Source organism: Biomphalaria glabrata, chromosome 1 (assembly GCF_947242115.1).
Source record: "Biomphalaria glabrata chromosome 1, xgBioGlab47.1, whole genome shotgun sequence".
Taxonomy (NCBI): Eukaryota; Metazoa; Mollusca; class Gastropoda; family Planorbidae; genus Biomphalaria; species Biomphalaria glabrata.
Genome location: NC_074711.1, coordinates 23,633,256 through 23,644,971, shown reverse-complemented (window position 1 = coordinate 23,644,971; position 11,716 = coordinate 23,633,256). Strand labels below are relative to the sequence as shown.

Here is an 11,716-nt window from a genome sequence, read left to right as displayed (position 1 = left end):
GCCAATTGTAGATTCCATCTAGATTCTAGACCATTCAGCCAATTGTAGATTCCATTTAGATTCTAGACCATTCAGCCAATTGTAGATTCCATCTAGATTCTAGACCATTCAGCCAATTGTAGATTCCATCTAGATTCTAGACCATTCAGCCAATTGTAGATTCCATCTAGATTCTAGACCATTGAGCCAATTGTAGATTCCATCTAGATTCTAGACCATTCAGCCAATTGTAGATTCCATTTAGATTCTAGACCATTGAGCCAATTGTAGATTCCATCTAGATTCTAGACCATTTAGCACTTCACGTTATAACCCTACTTACAGGTCCGTCTATTATTTCTCCTCAACCCTCCCCCTCCCCCGTCCCAATAACTTTAGCTCCACCATACCAGGTTCCCATTGGACGTCCATGCAAGTTTCCTGGACAAGTCCAGCTGTGACTCTCATAGTCGACGCCAGAGTCACGTGAGTCAGGATGTGGAGATTTTGTTACGCAAGAGTCAGACGTTGATAGATACGCTAGAGAGACACAGAGACAGCGAGCAGGCCGAGGATGTCCCAAATATCTTCAGGTAATTATAGTTTTTACTGTCGCATGTCTATTTTAAAACTCTTGAAAGAATTTGAGGGAAAACCGAATCAGTTCGTATTAGAGAAACATAATTACATTTATCTTAAGGATTCTGCTATAACTGAAAATAATGTAGCTGTTATTGTTTTATTTCATTGTCAAATTTCGTAGTTACACTCTTTAGTTTCTTTTTTTTTCTATGTGCGTTTCCAAGTTAATCCGTCTGCTGTTCAGAGAATGGCGCGCTAATGTCATTCTTCTGTGTATGCCACATTGTACGCATATTACAAGATTTAAAGTTACAAGCCAAATCTGAGTGCTTAGGCTACTTTTGTTTTGAGGCTTCTTTCAAGACTTAAAATTAAAGTAGCAATTAATAATGATAATAATAATCCCTATTGTTTGTGAGGAAATGTGTTTTACAAAACATAATTAAAGCAAACAATGTCTACGATAGCACACAAAACATACGTCTAGTTCACAGTTTCTCTTCAAAGTTACATGCGACATTTACGCCAGTCAGTTACAGTTTGTTCAACGATTTAATTATCAATGGAAAGAAAGAGTTTTTGTGTCTATTTGTTTTTAGTGATCAGTGTCTAACATCTTCTTTGTAAAATAAGATAAGATAAGATAAGATAAAATAAGATGTTATTGATCCAATCAAATGGAAATTTCGTTTGACAACAATTGACAACCTCAGCGTTACTACTGTAACAATAACAATATAGATGTAAATACGAACAACACTCACACACGAAACACATACACACTCACAACCAGCGCTTTATGAATTAGACTTTGGGATGAATGAGTTTTTAGATCTTTCTGTTTTAGTTATAATGGAAAGGAGACGACCACTTCGTTCTGATCTTAAGAAAAAGTGGTAAAATGGGTGAAGGTTATCTTGAGTGAGTGTTCTGGAAAGGCCTCTTTCATAGAAAAGCTATGGTAAAATGTTAAAATCACGGAAAAGAGGGATGATTTTTATAGCTTTCTTAGCAATGTTTTTCTCAGGTGTCCGATTACAGTTCGTTTCTTGTCTATGATCTAACTAGCATCATTTACAATTGTATAAAGGTTATTTTATTTTTTATGTTTAAATTGCCAAACCAGGCAGTGATGTTAAAATACTGCAGATGTGAGCATGTAAAACACTGACAAGTCGTTGTCGCTAACATTAAAGGAGGACATTTTTCTTAGTAGCCTTAATCTTTGTTGCCTTTAATAAAGGCACATTCCTTGTTCCATATGCTAGGACAAATTTTTACAAACACTCCTTCTTCCCTAGTGCTATTAGAGCATGGAATGGGTTGTCAGAAAAACCAATGACTTGGCAGAATATAACATACATGACTAGATTGACATAGGCACACGCGTACGACGTGATCATCTTGTTTTTTGAAGTAACTTTTATATTTTATAAGATAGGAACCTGCCCTAGTCCTTCTCTAGACCACATCAGTTGTGCGGGTGTCGGCCCCTTGATGATTGTGAATTGTGACAAGGGTGTTGAAGGTCTTTATCCACTCCAGTGCAATGCATTTGTTTTCACTTGACACTCCAATGGGCTTTTGATTTGTTTCCCAATGTTCCCAATTGTTTCCTCTTCCACCCGAGCGTCACGTTGAGGCTGTCAAACGATGCCCGGGTAAATGTATAGATAAAAATGTTTAAGCATTGTTTATATTTAGGCAAATGACTTTTTTGACCCAATCACATTTTTCATAACACCTTGAACACGTTCACACTAAGCAATTTTATTTTTTCTTTATTCACTTTTTAAAAGTTTGGAAAGTAGTAGTACATACACAAGTAACCCATAATGTAGAAAAAAAAAAGGTTGATACAAACAGAAATTATTCATTTAGAATAGACCAACTGTAATATCTTTGTAACAAAAATTTAAAAACCAAAAAAAAATTCGTTTTAACTTTTAACTACAACGCGGAAAGTATTAAAAACATGCTAAAACTTAACCCTAAAAGTACTAACATTGCTTCAAAAGTGACGTACGATATGCTGATTCAATTCACTTCTCTTTATAGAGAATAATATTAATTACGGAGTTATTACAATTTTAGTACATTAAAAAACAACCAATGTAGAGGGCTCAGTAAGTGTAGCAAACAGGGACCGCGAGAAAAAAAAAATGAAGCTTAGAAAAGACGATGTAAACTATGAATCACTAACACTGGAAATAAAGATTCATTTATTGAAAGCTAAATTGAAAGCTAATGCCAAGATTGTTGTTTACATCCCGTTATATCTCCATAACTGGGAATTATCTCTTTCTCCTATTATACATAACAAGATTACAAAAACAATTTGTGTTTTCATACCAACTCAAGCGGTCAACGACGGATTCATTCAAGGGCTGGGCCCTTCATTAAACCCAATCGCCCTTTAAAAGCTGATTAGGCCCATGATAGGCATGTTTATGGGGTTTCTAGATCTAATTTGTTAGCAAATAAAATTGAAGCAGAAACTGGTTTTTGCTTTTATCAATATTGTTACGAATCTCACTATCCAGGCTCTCTGCAAACTGCACCATACACCACCAACTTAAAGAACTTGACAAGTCAGGGCTCCAAAATAACGTAAAGGTTTAATGTCCATAAATAACAGCCAATACTGTACAATTGGCAGCACGTAGAACAGTACAAATAGCTCTGCGATAACAAATATCTCTCCGATAACACCGTTCCGCCGTATCAAGTCTTGCACTGGCCTCTCCGTCTCGTTCCGGGCTTGCACTGGGTTCAACAGTTCGGGACTGACTTCACACACTTGGGCTCGTTGTGTCGGACTCGATCACAGACCAAGATCAAGACGCCGTTCGTCTCAACTGTACTTGACAGTACTCCGCACTGAACCGTCGTAACGCTCCGTACAGAACTACACCGTTGAACTGTGCTGTAGTCGACCGTGTTCTGAACTCCTGTCGTGAACCCGCTTTCTGAACCGTCTTGACTGCGTCGCCTCCGCTCTTATATACGGTCCCTACTGGCCTTCTCGAACCGGACATAACGCCGCTCGACGTTTCTAGGTGGTCAGATGACTACAACTCTCGTGACGCTCCTGAGCTCTTGTTCACGACGGCGATCTTTCCCGAACTGTCCTGTTGACACTCGACTCGGCTGACCGTCGTAGCTCGTCACGGTTGACCGCTCGTCTAGCGCTGGCCTGGGGCGATTTGCGTCGGCTGACTACACACACACCACTACCCCTCTCTGTGCCACCACCAAGTTTATAACACTGCCCCCTCCTTAGATCTGTCTGTCCCGGACAGAATCAACATCATGGCATTGGCTGTGAAGTTTCATCGCTGTAGGTGGGGGTCGATCGGTGGCAGTTGGCTAGCCTCTTGAGCTTGATGGAGCCATCCATGTTGCAGTCAGCTTCCTTCTTCTCCTCCAGTTGGCCTTCACCTGTTTGCCTCGACGTCGTGCTTTCATCGCCACCCACGTCAAATTTAGTAAACGTTTTCTTCTTTTCCTCCAGTTAGCCTTCATCTGGTTGTATCGACCTCGTGATCGCATGGTCATCCATATTGCACTCAGCAATCGCCTTCTTCTTCTTCTCCGCCAGTTGGTCTTCGTGTGGTTGCAGTGATCTCGAGGTTGCATCGTCATCCATCTTGCATTCAACAAAAGTAGCCTTCTTCTTCTCCACCAGTTGGTCTTCATGTGGCTGCAGTGATGGCGTGGTCGCGTCGCTCTCTTGTCGTTCGGTATTGATGGCAGCCGTTTGGCACATGGAGAGGTATAGGATGTAAGGGCTGGGGATACCAAGATCGTTGGCAAAAGAGGTGGCTTCATAGGGCTTTGCGAAGAAGGACTGGGATGGGCTTCAAATCCACAGGACAGGGAATTGTGGAACAGGTCATCATCTTCAGCCTTGTCTGGAGGGCATGCTTGTGGGGCAGGTTGGTAACACTCCTCGTGCAAAGGTCCCTCGTCTTCGGCTTCAGGCTCCATTCGGCTTTCTTCACCACCATCAAGACCTCTCTCTCTCGTTTCAGTATCGGACCAATCACTTGTTGGTTTCAAACCTTGTCGATGACTTTCGTCGTTCAAATGTCCATCAATGTCAACGTCAGACTGCCTTGGATTCTCTTTACCACCATCAGGACTTTCCTCTCCAGTATTGGCAGCTGGACCAACGTCTGTTAGGTTCGGACCTGGCTGGTATCTCTCGACTTGCATATGTCTCTCAACGGCTTCGTCAGGTTTCAATGGGTCCTCATTATCACCACCAGGGCTTCTCTCGCTGAGCTTAGCATCTGGACGAACGTCTGTAGGGTCCAAATCTCGCTGGTAGCTTTCATCATGTAAACGTCCCTCAGCAACAGGCTTGTAGGCAGAATCAGCGTTCTCTTGATCTGTTTTGCTGTTTGAGGCGCTCATATCAGGTAAAGCTTCAGCACAAGATTCGTTCGAACTATGGGCAGCTTCCATTGTCTCTTCATCTGTCTCTTTCGGCTCCACAGGTCTGTACTCCCTGTTTTCAGATTGACAGGCAGCACCACATTCATCAGCATTGCCGTTGTCACTGCATATTTCTTCAAAGCTTTGTTCATTGTTTAACGATGGCGCAGCTCCTTTATATTTCATGTCTCCTTGGTCGTACGGGGTTTCTTCCAACACGTCCATCGTCTTCACCACGGGGCTCGTGATTTCCTTCACCGAAATATACATCTTTTCAAGCTTGGTACAGGTCTCTTCGTTGGACTTCTTCCATGTCGTATTCATAGCCCGCAACTCTTCCTTCCAGTCATCTAGCTGTTTGTGCAAGAGCTCTCCTAAAGTTGGTTTAATTTCAAACAGATATGTGTCCGGATCTTCCCCTTCTTCCACAATGTCTTCTCGGAGGCGTGCTTGTAAGGTTTCCTTCTTTCCGCCATTCTTCAGCCCTCGTTCACGCAGTTCTCGCCTCAGTTCTATAACTTCAAGTTCGTACAGCAGTTTCAGACGAGCCATAGTAGATCCGATCCAATCCGATTCCGATCCGATCCCACTTCTGACACCAGTTGTTACGAATCTCACTATCCAGGCTATCTGCAAACTGCACCATACACCACCAACTTAAAGAACTTGACAAGTCAGGGCTCCAAAATAACGTAAAGGTTTAATGTCCATAAATAACAGCCAATACTGTACAATTGGCAGCACGTAGAACAGTACAAATAGCTCTGCGATAACAAATATCTCTCCGATAACACCGTTCCGCCGTATCAAGTCTTGCACTGGCCTCTCCGTCTCGTTCCGGGCTTGCACTGGGTTCAACAGTTCGGGACTGACTTCACACACTTGGGCTCGTTGTGTCGGACTCGATCACAGACCAAGATCAAGACGCCGTTCGTCTCAACTGTACTTGACAGTACTCCGCACTGAACCGTCGTAACGCTCCGTACAGAACTACACCGTTGAACTGTGCTGTAGTCGACCGTGTTCTGAACTCCTGTCGTGAACCCGCTTTCTGAACCGTCTTGACTGCGTCGCCTCCGCTCTTATATACGGTCCCTACTGGCCTTCTCGAACCGGACATAACGCCGCTCGACGTTTCTAGGTGGTCAGATGACTACAACTCTCGTGACGCTCCTGAGCTCTTGTTCACGACGGCGATCTTTCCCGAACTGTCCTGTTGACACTCGACTCGGCTGACCGTCGTAGCTCGTCACGGTTGACCGCTCGTCTAGCGCTGGCCTGGGGCGATTTGCGTCGGCTGACTACACACACACCACTACCCCTCTCTGTGCCACCACCAAGTTTATAACAATATAGATCTATAATATTGGATATATCTAGGCCAAAGCCGTTGTTTTGTTTTGATTGATTAAAGTAACAACTTTGTAAAGTCACTCTTATTCCTCATAATGTGCATGCATACATAGAGAGCCTGGACCAGAGTTACATTTCTCTACTGTTCTATGACCATTTAAATATAATTTGCGTTATTAAATTCTTATAACGATAAATGATTTGTGTTAAGTTTTTGTAGTTGGTAAATCAGAAGATACACTGTAAGCCATGAATATAACTATATTTTTATAACTTACAATTAGCAATGGACAATGCTGTACCCATAAACGTTATAAGAAAACTAATTATCGTTGTTTGTTAATTCGTGTATTGTTTTAAATGAGGTGTGTTATTATAAAAAAAAAACAGCCTGCATAATTATTTACAAAATAAAACAGTTCCTATCGGAAGACAAAAAGTAGCTAATGTACATAAACTTTGTAAACCATAAAACATAGCGAAAACAAAATTTTAAAAGCTATTCTAGTTTTAGAGATCTAAACGTGACAGTCGGACAGACAGACTAAATGAATCAGCGGCTTTTCCCTTTACGGAGGCAACTAAGGGGAAAAAAATGAAAAATAAGAAGAGAGAGAGAAAAAAAGGTGTTGAGCGATAGAGGGAAAAAATTAAAAGCACAAAAGAGAGAAAAAAGAAAAAGTGATAAGGAAAGAGAATAGAAGAGAAATAGAGAGAAATAAAATAGTGAAAATGGAGATTAAGATTCAAATTAAGGAGAATAAGAGAGAAGGAGAGGAGAATAAGAGAAAAAAAGGAGGACATAAGAAAGAGAGAAAGAAAAATAAAGAAGTAGATAGAAAAGGCATTAAGATAAAGGGACATTAAGATAAAGGAACATTAAGATAAAGGAACATTCAGATAAAGTAACAGATATAGAGAAGCAATTCTACTGTTAAGCAAATATGAAATGTATATCACATTGTTGTCATAGACATAGCAAGTAAAACCAATTAGCTGGGCAGGTGCTATAGACCTTTTTGTTATGTCTTAGTTCCTGGGACCGACACTTGGATTCCATATAAAGTCTATAAGAAAGATTAGGAGAGCGCTAACTGAAAGCGCAGAAGGCATCCATGCAGCCTCGGATAACTCGGATGTCACGAGGACAGGCCATCTGTGTTAGGACATGCCACCGATACCTCAGCTCCGTCTCAAATTTCCAGTCATAGCAGACACTGCCATGAATTAAAATACGCTATTCGTTGTCATGGTAACGTCACTATGAAAAGGAGAAATAAGGAAAAGGTCAAAAGAAATATAAAAATGGGATGCGTTGTGTAGATGTACAAGTGAGGGGGGGGGGAGAGATGGAGCCAGGATTGATGTGGGGGGGGGTGAGGGCGGAAGGAAATGGGGGTTGGGTGGCGAATGCCTTCTGCTTTGTCCATAGTGGAAATAATTCCGTCGCTTGTACAAATAAACCAAACTATGTGTCTAAGGTAAATGCGACACAGAGACCACGTTCGCTCTGTCTGTTCAGTGTTGAATGTTTGGATTTAAGTCGGGCATTGTTTTTGAATTCATAGCCTCCAGATGGAAACGTAAGTTTTAGTCTGCTAAAAGATTTGTGTCCACATGCTCTAGATCTGGGTGTCTCTTGTGTTCATTCTTCCTTTCTTATCCTTACGATATAAAACAGAAATGGTAACATAAAATACTTTCATCTGAATAGACTTTCTCTGTGGCTTAACATAAGTCATTACATCGGATTACGCTTTGTTTGTGGCTTAACACAAGTCAATACGTTTGATTACACTTTCTCTGTGGCTTAACATAAGTCAATACATCTGATTACACTTTCTCAGTGGCTTAACATCTGATTACACTTTCTCAGTGGCTTAACATCTGATTACAGTTTCGCTATCGCTGAACATAAGTCAATACATCTGATTACACTTTCTCTGTGGCTTAACATTAGTCAATACATCTGATTACACTTTCTCAGTAATTTTGTTTTTAGCATACCGGTACTAGTTTATTGGTAGAGAAAAAAGATTATGTGTTTCTAAAGATGAGTGCAAGCATTAGTTTTTTTTTCGTTTTTTTTTAATGGAAGCTTTGTAAATGAGTTCCAACGAGTCTTTTGTTGATAAATATCCTATCGAACTAAAGTGATGCTAAGTCACTAACCCTAACCCTGTCAAACTTAAGTGATGCTAAGTCACTAACCCTAACCCTGCAAACTTAAGTGATGCTAAGTCACTAACCCTAACCCTGTCAAACTTAAGTGATGCTAGGTCACTAACCCTAACCCTGTCAAACTTAAGTGATGCTAAGTCCAGTTCAAGAAACCTGAAGAATATGTCAGTACATGTTGATTGGGAGACTAGAAGGTCAAGAGATGAAATCGTTTTCGAAAGACTTAGTTTTAGACAAGTTTTAAAGTACAGGCTTAGCTCCTTCCATGCCTTTGCGGGCATTGGATATCAGACTTTCTTCGTAAAAATGTGATTGAGTGGCCAAAACCGCTTGGCTCGAGTTCAAATCCTGACTCGAGCTGTGTTTGCTTCAGGCAGCGCGAAAACCCTCTCGCCGAAACCCCCTCCCCAACTGGCTCCCTAAAGAGACTGGACCATAGCGCTCTGAACATGTCATAAACATAAGAGTTGCGTTGTACAAAATCGTTTTTAAAAAGTGTTGTCTCCAACAGTGTTTGCTTCCTCTGCCCAAAGAATGTCCGCTGACCACTGGCCGAGATCTTGCATGAAACAACTTTTGACTGTTCTATACGACGGATAACACGACACATCCTTTAATACCGTTCACTGTGTGTACAATACGTCCTTGTTTAAACTGAAGGGGTCGTCGTAGTTATTTTATCTTTAAAATATTTGTTTTAGCATTTTTTCCCTCTAGACTTTGAATTGAGTCCCGGCGTATGGCGTCACATTTAGTTGTGTGTGTGTGTGAGCTTGTGTTTTGTCAACTGGTATAACGTCTTCGTATATGATCATGTGATCAATGAGCTCTTCTTGACAGTAGACTTCTAGTCACGTGATGTCGTAGTAGAATCGACCAATCTTCCTCACGTAGACACGACATTAAGAGAAACTCTTTGTCAAAAAGGTCATGACACTGCCATAGTTCCAGACGTTATTGTAGCTTGCTTCAGATGTGTCTATGAGTTCTAAGAAATGTTTCACATTAATAGGGATCAGAAACTTTAAAGTTGGGATCGCAGTCTGCATGTTGGGATCACAGTGAGATAATGGGATCGCTGTCTTTTGTGCTTATGCTAAAGTAAAATATGTCGCTAAAGTAAAACATGTCGCTAAAGTAAAACATGTCACTTAAGAAATTCCTTTAATTGAATGGAGATAAATCGGAAGTGTGTGTGTGTGTCGTCAGGAATCAATGTTCACATGTGTCTCGTGTTCCTAGTTTGTCAGTAGTGACATTGAAATGATCTCTTTATTCGAGTTTGAATTATTGGGAGAGATGATGAGCATTGTAACCTTTGACTTCAGTATTGAGTGATATTAAAGTCATCCGAACAATAAATATCCACATTTGGAAAGTACGTAAGTTTATGGTCTAGTGCTAGTGCATATATATAAAGTACAAGTTTGTATTTGTACTGTAATTACAAGGCCTATATCACACTCACTTTGTCTGTCTGTGAACGCTACACGTGTAAGTGATGGGATTATAGAGTATTGACAACCATAAAGCATCAAATAGCGCTAAACAAAAACAATTGGTACAAATATTTCTAATAGGAAATGCTGGTCGCCGTTTTAAACTTTGAAGCCAATAATAGATAACTATAATACCTTTTAAGCGATTCGCTGACACCGAGGTTAGTGTGTTGGCTTGAGGATGCTTGAGCCCTCGATTTCGAATTCATGTTTTTCAACTTTTTTTGTATAATGCATATAAAAAGCAACCATGGTAGCATTTAAACATATACCCCCTTACCCCCTTTATTCTCCCCCCACCCCTTCTTTTTCCTAACTGGTCCAGAGACAAGTGATAGGACCATAACGTAGTGAGAACGCTCAAAGCATGAACTAGCGCTAAACAAGAACAGTTGGTACAAATATTTCCAATCGCACAGATTTATTATTGTTAGACTAGATGTATTACATATTTAATTACATGACTGATGCAAACTATTTGATACAACTAGACTTAATATGGGCCTATGATTTCTTTTCTTTTTTTAAAGTATTTTTTTTTAAAGATTTTCTTCTTTTAAATTAAAAGATCAACTACTATTAACTAATTGTATTTGTCCTATGTTCTCAACACAAAGATGTACTTTTATCCCGAAGTCATTCTAACATGAACAGAGACTAGTTTAAAAAGTCGAGACTCATGAAGAAATCAAAGTTATCCTAGTAAAAGAAAAAAAAGTCCAAATCTTATTGGATAGAAGCAGCGAATGATACATCTTCCAGGTGTCATTGCCAGTATGCCACTTATGAAATGACCATTTCTCAATTCTATTGTGTAAACATTTTATCTCAACAGCTGTCAAGTTAGGATCGTATATTGTTTTTTATAAAATGTCGTTTAAATCTTGACAGACGTTAAATGTCAACAATTTTAACTTGAGTGATATTAACAACATAACTTAGTTGTTGGCTGCGTGTGTGCGCTAAAATTGCTTGCTTGGAAAGCTAATCATTTCATCTAGACAAGTGTAATGTGGAAGTCTGAAAAACAAAAGGACACAAATCCTACTTTTTCCTATTGAATAAAACACATACAAATCAATCAAGTTGTTTATATTGGTAAAATTGCGTGAACACTTAAATGCAATGGCAACATAATGAACAACATGCTCTCCTCAAACTATGTTGACTTGACTTATATACAAATCAAATAGTAAAATCACTCAATTTAAAAGGCTTTCGGGATAGAAGACAACATGCTCTCCTCAAACTATGTTGACTTGACTTATATACAAATCAAATAGTAAAATCACTAAATTTAGAAGGCCTTCGGGATAGAAGACTTAAAGTAGTACTTATACATAAAACACTGAACATAATGTTCAAATACAAAAAACAAAAACCTAATAAAATACTTAGAGAGACACAAAGATAAAGGCATAATCCTCGTCCCATATGCTAGGAAAATGTGTACAAATACTCCTTCTTCCCTAGCGCTATTAGAGCATGGAATGGGTTGCCTGAGCCAGCCAGGATAACCAGTGACTTGGCAGAGTTTAAGTCATAGGTTAACAAGCATGACTAGAATTACCCACGAACACGCGTAGGACGTAATTATCTTCATTTTTGAAGTAAAGTCTGTATTTTATAAGATAAGATAAGATAAGATATAGTCTAAGACTCGGACATTCCTATGAAATGAT

At 39.8% G+C, this 11,716-nt stretch overlaps 1 protein-coding gene across 1 annotated transcript in view; it reads left to right on the top strand.

Moving 5' to 3' along the window:
* Nucleotides 1–392: 392 nt before the first annotated feature.
* LOC106080104 (uncharacterized) overlaps nt 393–11,716 on the top strand; it is a 345,965-nt gene continuing 334,641 nt past the window's right edge. Inside the window, exon 1 of the mRNA XM_056028968.1 lies at nt 393–572. The gene's annotated coding sequence lies outside the window, so the exon portion shown is untranslated. The remainder of the gene's footprint in view (nt 573–11,716) is intronic.